The sequence below is a fragment of the Sapajus apella genome, unplaced genomic scaffold (assembly GCF_009761245.1).
Source record: "Sapajus apella isolate SASKATOON/1434 unplaced genomic scaffold, GSC_monkey_1.0 scaffold21, whole genome shotgun sequence".
Classification (NCBI taxonomy): domain Eukaryota; kingdom Metazoa; phylum Chordata; class Mammalia; order Primates; family Cebidae; genus Sapajus; species Sapajus apella.
The window spans coordinates 2,697,702-2,704,810 of NW_022436961.1; positions in this window are offsets into that span (position 1 = coordinate 2,697,702).

Below are 7,109 nucleotides of genomic sequence, written 5' to 3' on the forward strand. Positions count from 1 at the left end.
AGCCTCTGGGCAAATTGCTTAATGTCTCACCTTGTTTCTTTCGAACGGACTTCCCTGGCAGGCTTGCTGAGAAGATCACATTGTGCCAGTGTATGAATAAACCGTGATCAGGGCATCTGACACAAAGCAGGCATTCAGCAAATCTTAAGAAATCAGAATCAGATCTTGCTTCGGTTTGAGGATGGTCCCATGAGGTCTCCTGCAGGAGCCGGGGCTGTCTTGAGAAGCGATCTGTCTCTGTCTGCTGTGATTCCCTGGGGCCCGGCACTGAGGAGCTGAATGAGTGGCTAAAAGGCTGGCACTGTAATCATTTTGTTAAGACAGCATGCTCTGCAAGGGTTGGTCATCCCTGGAAGGTGGGGCATTGTCCTTCCTTTTGGGGAATGCTGCACCCTTCCCCCAACAGTACGTTGCCCTGCTGCTAGGCTCAGCTGGGAGCTCGGGGCCATGCTATTGTGCTTCTGGTTACTCTTCTCCTGCTGCATGGGAGATGTGGAGGGAGAGACATGGGAAGCACCGCGCATGGTTGCGGGGCTCCTTGTCAGAACCCCAAGAGATGTGCTGCACAGAGATTCACTGGTGCATAGACCTGAAGCACACAGGTGGGGCTTCAGAGAAGGAAAGACACTGGTCTCTTCTGGCCATCTCTGCTTAGGCTGAGGTTTCCCAGGGGTGGTGCTGGTGAGGACATCAGAAGGATTTTGACACAGGGGAAGTGGAAGGAAGAGCGGTTATGAGCAGACCACAGGGCCGGGGATGTGGTGGAGAAGTCTCTGTGGAACTAGGCTCAGCACTCACAGGCTGATTCCCTCCTGGTGAGCTGAGGCTGGATCCGACCTGGAGCCAGGACTGCTGCTCACAGTTGCCGCAGTTCTGCCCTGAGCCCTGTCGTCTTTGCAGGAAATCCAGCCCTGCTGGATCCTGCCTCACGTTCCCACACGCTCCCTGATGTCTGAGCCACCCAGCTCCCTGCCTCTCCTCTCTTACCGGGTGACACAAAGCTTGAACAGCATTTCCTGAGAACGAACACCTCTAGGCATCTGCAGGGAGGAGCTCGGTTGCTCTCTGCAGCACCCATGGCAGCCTTCCACCTTCCTCCTGTCCCGGGACAGCGTCCAGTCCAAACGGGAAAGGTGTGTTTTATGTGGCAAGTTATTACAGAATGGATTCCTGCAGCCCGGAAGGCGCAGCTGCCAAGCGCTCTCCGGGGATGACAGGTATATGACCTTCCAAGCTCTCCTCCTAGCCCGGCTGCCTCAGGCGGTGCATGTTCCATGCTGGGCCAGGAGGGTGGAGGAGCCCAGAGAGCCAGCTAGGACGAAGTCCGGAGTCCTGGAGTCCACCCGTGACTTACTGTGAGACCTGGGGCAGGCTGTTGGACCTTTCTAAGCCAGTTTCAGCCCTCCTATGCACCCTGTCCAGAGGTAGGGCAGGTGGCAGTTGGAAGAGGCTCTGAATCTCTTCTCTTAGGTGGGGCACGTGGTTCAATGAGTAGATGCCCAGGGAGGTGGCAGGAGCCCAGAGAAAGCAGCCTGCCGTGTGAGGGGAAGACGGAGCATTGAGGAGGGCATGTGCATGAGCCAGCAGGTGAGGGCAAGCACGAGAGGACACGCTCTGAGCACAGAACCTTGCACATAGTAGGAGCTCATTAAACATTTGCTGATTGATTGTTGGCCTGACAGTTCTCGCTCCCTCGTTGGCATCTGTGTGGTCTGGAAGAAAGATAGAGAATATGACTCCACATGCATCACAAGCTGGACAATGGGGGCAATTATCCAGAAACTGTGAGCCATCGTGCACCCCTGCCCCGAGCATTTTGCAATCATTTCCTAACATGGTCGATGAAGTAGGATTTTTAAGAACCTACGTCACAGAGGTTAATACCAGAGACCCACATTGTTCCTTCCCCCCGAGAGAAGACTGATGCTCTTCTGTGTATCTATCTCCTTTTCTTTAAAATTAATAATCTTTACTTCTTTGCAAAGGTGATACATGGTCATTGTGGAAATTTTAGAAAATGAAGAAAAGCAAAAGGAAGACAGTGTAAATCACCTATGATCTCAACACCCAGAAGTAGCTAACACTTCAGTGTACCTATTTTCAGGATTTTTAGTTTTTTTTTCTTCTTTCCTTCCTTCCCTTCCTTTCTCCTTTCTCTGTCTTATCCTTCTTTTCTTTCTGCAAAATTGGATTCATATATTTCTCTCCCATATTCTCGATAAATATTCTCTCCCTCCCTCCCTTCCTAAAGCCTTTATTTCTTGCGTGCTTAGCAATGTCCTATGGGACAACAGAGGAAGCATGGTCTGAGTTTTCTTTTTACATAAAATATCAAAGTTTCAAAGGACCGGAGCCTATCTAGCCCAATCCCTTCACATGTTTAGGACTTGGGACTCGGACGGGGGAAGAGATTGTGGAAGGCCACTGAGGCTGAAAAACCGGACTCCTGGCCCAGTGCTCTTTGCCTGATCGCAGGTGCCTCACGTAGGTTGACCTGAGCATCCTTCCAGCAGCCACACTGGTTTTTGCTAAGTAAAACTCCAAGTAATAAAGACTGTTCTGTAGTCAACCACTGCACCAGGGTGCGCTCGTATTGAAAATGAAGGCTGCGCTTCCTGATTTCAGTGGCAGCGTCACCCCCTGCCCTGGGACAGATACCCCGGTGGCTGGTGTCAGCTTCAGGCCCTGGGCACTGGGATGCTCTGGTTGCTGGCCCTGGGAAGTAGCCCGATGCCTCCATGACTACTAGCTAGCCTCTCTTGAAACCTGAATATGGACTTTGTCTGGCGGGCTCCACTCTGCTCCCAATGGACGGAAGCCAGTCATTTGGCAAAAATTAGCTCAGTTGCCACCATTGTTCTTAAAGAGGCAGGGCTGAATGGGCCAGGGGACTAATGTATTCTATTATGCTCCTTGGGCTGGCCCCTGAGTGTGGGCAGAGGTCTGCATTCCACAGACCACTGCTCCCCCCACCCCCATCCCATCAAGCCCTCTGCTCTCCAGCCCCGCAGGCCCCCACCCCAGGGGGGAGAAGAGCCCTTGAAACCAGTCACGGGAAGGCGCCCCATCTGGCACCTGGCGTGGGTGGGAGAGGAGTTGAGGGTGACTGGGAGACTGGAGAGAGGGCCTGCAGTGGAAAGGCGGCATGGGGACCCCGGCGACGAGGGGCAGCCTGGATGCTAGAGGAAGGCCAGAGGTGGTCAGTGGCTTCTCTGTGACAGGGACTGCCGCCCCTGCCTCCCACAGTGATTGTGCCTTGTGTGCCTGCATCTCCTTCTCCTCTGCAACCCCTTCCCGGCAGGAACCGTCTCCTCCAGAGGACGTGGGGTCATGGGACTTGTTTTGAACAGCCTGTAGATTTCTCACTCTGGGGTCAGTGAGGCCCGAACCTTGAGAAATATGATGTGTGAGAGACGAGTGGGAGAGAGGCTTGCAGACAGAGAGGCTGCACGCAGGCATCCATCATCAGTGCCCTTTTAAGTCGGGAGCAGCAGTTTGTATGAGTCTCTGGGTCCTTACTCCTGGTTCCTGTGTTTTGCAAAGCTAAGGCTCCATCCAGGACTGCCCTTCCCCATAGAGAGGCTGAAGGAGAGGAAGGAGGGAAGGCAGGAAATGGCCGTCCTGGCTCAGGTGTCTTCTTACAAGACAGAGGTTTGCAAATGTGACTGCCCTGGTCCCAGGGCTGCCTGAGCTCCTTCTTCAGAGCGCTCTCTCCTTTTATGGGTGTTGGGGCTGCCTGGCTCCACCGCTCATCATTCATCGATTACAAGTGTGCTTCCTCTCATTAACAACCGCCACCCAGACTTGGGGAGAAACATCAGAAGGCTCAAAGCCTGCTTGTTCAGAATAGTCTGGGGGGCATGAACAAAATGAGAGGGGTGGGGGAGGGGAGAGAGAAGGAAGACAGAGAGGAAGAGAGAAGGAGGTAAGAGGGAGGGGGAGAGAAGGAGATAGGGGAGAGAGAAAGAAGAAGAGAAGGAGGTGGGGGACCCCCCCTCCACTATCCCCAGACATGGGCTCTGTTATCTTCCCTGCTGTCCTTTATCTTCTCTCCTCCCCACTTTGTGCTTCCTGGGGTTGGGAATCTATGTTTTCTGTCCTCTCTTCCCCATGTGACCCAGCACAGGACCTGCACACAGCAATTGATTGATACACACCTGTGGCTTCATTGGCTTCTGGAATTGGGAGAACACAGCTCAGACAGTGCCTGCCACCGGCCAGCAGAGAGAGGATGCAATGAAACTCCGATCCGAAATCCCCATTAATTGTGAAGAGTCGATTTCCTTGGGGTGGGGATGGAAATAAAGCCAAAAAGGATCTGGATGAGTTAAATTCGTGCAGGTTGTAGAGCATTTCATCTTTCAGAAAGAATATTTTATTCTCTTGTCAAGAGGCCAGTGATAATGGCAATAAAAGAAAACATGAGTGACGGTGGTAAGGATTATGCAGCAATTTGGGAAGCAGCCGGTTATATATATTTATGGACCTAAATGGCTGGAAAACCCGTCCCACCCGAGGACTTAATGCAGAACTTGGAAAGCACTCCCCGGCTGAGTGGCTCTCCCTGGGAAGTTGTTATTTATGGACCTTTCTACCGTGTATTAAGCAATTCAGTGGCTAGACTGCTGTTAAAAAATAAAGAACAAATGAGTTTGATGGACATATTGTGCTTTTCTGCGTGGGGGAGCCATGGCTGTCTTGGAACGCTCTAAGTGTTAGAAGAATTTGATAGAAGGCAATGTTTTTATAGTGACAGATATTAAATATGATTGAGTGAGAAACTGCTGGAAGATTACAGAAGCCTCCAGATATACAGCTGCTGGTGCCACCATGTGTGGGGAAGAAAGCAACGTCTGTTTTGCTGCTGCCATCAGCCTCTGAGGGGCCAAGGGGCAGCGCTTCCTCACTGCCTGCACTTTCACTTTGTGGCCCGCCCTCACCCTCCTGGCGCCTGCGCCCTTAAGAGAGTGGCTTTGTCCACTCTCTCTGCCTGATAGCTTGATTTCAGTTGATTGTCTCAATGCTCTGTCCTTGGGGCACCTGAGAAACCTCTCTGTGACTCTGTCTCCCCTTCTGAAAACTGGGGGCTCGTAGGACCCTTCCAGAAGGAGGCTAAATAGAGGGATACAGAGCAATGTGGGTGCAGGAGTGAGACAATCACAAATCGGGACAACAGAAGAAAGGGTGTTCTGCAGCCACAGGAATCAGAACAGGAGGAAGAGGTGCAACCTTCCAGGCTAATGGAGGAGTTTCTGAAGATGGCGTTTCTCAGTCTCAGATAGGCACAGGATTCACCTAGGAATGTTGTTAAAATGCAAACACTGATTGTTATGTCTGGGGAACAGGGATGGGGGGTAGGCTGAGTGTCTGCGTTTCTGTCAAGGCCCTACAAGATGCTGCTGCTGCTGGTCTGGGGAACACACTTTGAGTAGCAAAGTCTTAAGAGACAGTGAAACTTCGAACCTGCAGTCTTTGAGCTTCCTGCTGGCCGTGAGAATTACAGACCTGTGCCAGTGAGGTTTGGTCTTAGCTGCATGAAAGAGAAAATCAAAATGACTTTGGATTTAAGCGAGTGAGGGAGAGAGATTGTAGGTCTTCCCAGTGAGAATCCCAGGGTGGGCAGCGCAGGGCGGGTGCAGGGACTCCCTGAGACCCAGGCTCTTTCCTTCTTCTCCATCATCCGGGTCTGCTGGCATTCATCCTCATGGTTGCCAGACAGCTACTGTACCTCAGGCATCACAGCTGAATTTCAGGCGGGAAGCAGAGGGAAGAGGCAAAATTTCCAAGGCTATCTGTCTTATGATGTGCTCCAGGGCGCCCCACCTACCAACTTCCACCTACTTCTCACTGGTCAGAGCTGGCTTGAGATTTGCATTTCTAACAAGTTCCCAGAAGATACTGGTCTTGCTGGTCTGCGGACCACACTTGGAGTAGCAAAGTCGTAGGAGACAGTAAAAATTAGAATCATCTGCCATGGAGGTTCTAATTTTTTAGTTGCCCCCCTCAGACATACCCAATCATAATTGGCATTTTAACAAGATTCCTAGGTGAATCCTATACCTATTTAAGACTCAAAAACCCCCATCTTGATGGAGGAGACAAGAAACTCTTCCATGCGCCTGGAAGTTTGCACACCCTCCTTCTGTTCTAGTTCCTATGGCTGTGAAACACCCCTTTTCCAGGAGTCCCCAGTTTGTCTCACCCAGGTACCCACATTGTTCTGTATCCCTCTGTTTAGCCTCCCACTAGAAGGGTCCTATGAACTCGCGCTTTTTTTATTTATTTTTTGAGAGGGAGTCTTGCTCTGTCACGCAGGTTGGAGTGCAGTGGCGCAATCTCAGCTCACTGCAACCTCTGCCTCCCAGGTTCAAGTGATTCTCCTGCCTCAGCCTCCCGAGTAGCTGGAATTACAGGCACCCACCACCACACCTGGCTAATTTTTGTATTTCTATTAGAGATGGGGTTTCACCATGTTGGTCAGGCTGGTCTCGAACTCCTGACCTCAGGTGATCCACCCACCTTGGCCTCCCAAAGTACTAGGATTTCAGGCATGAGCCACAATGCCCAGCCGAACCCCTACTTTTTAGAAGAGGAGACTGAGTCACGGAGAGATTCTTCAGATGCCCCAAGTACAAAGCATTCAGACAATCAAATGAAAAAGACGAATCTTGAGACGGTAGTTTGTGCAGCAATCACATGTGTAATACACACCTACCATGTGGCAGCCACTGGAGATACAAATACAAAAAAGATACAGATTCTGTCTTCAGGAAGATTCCAAGACTCCAGACATGCAAACAAGCAAATGTTTGAAGAGCAGTGCTCTGACAGCCATGATGTACAGGGAGACTGGGGAGAGACCAGGTGGATGAAACCCGTTATCTGAACCTGGGATGTGTGTTGGGAAGACAGCCCAGCTTGTGGGGGCAGTGTGAGCTCTGCTCAGAGGCTGGAGGCTGAGAATTCCCTCACACTGCGGCCCTGTGGGCATGCACCTGTCAGGCTGCCAAGGAGGTTTTTCTGTCTGCATGCAATCTGGTTGGTGCCATGCCATATTGTGGGTTTGGGTTCTCTCTCTCTCTCTCTCTCTCTCTCTCTCTCTCCCCCCC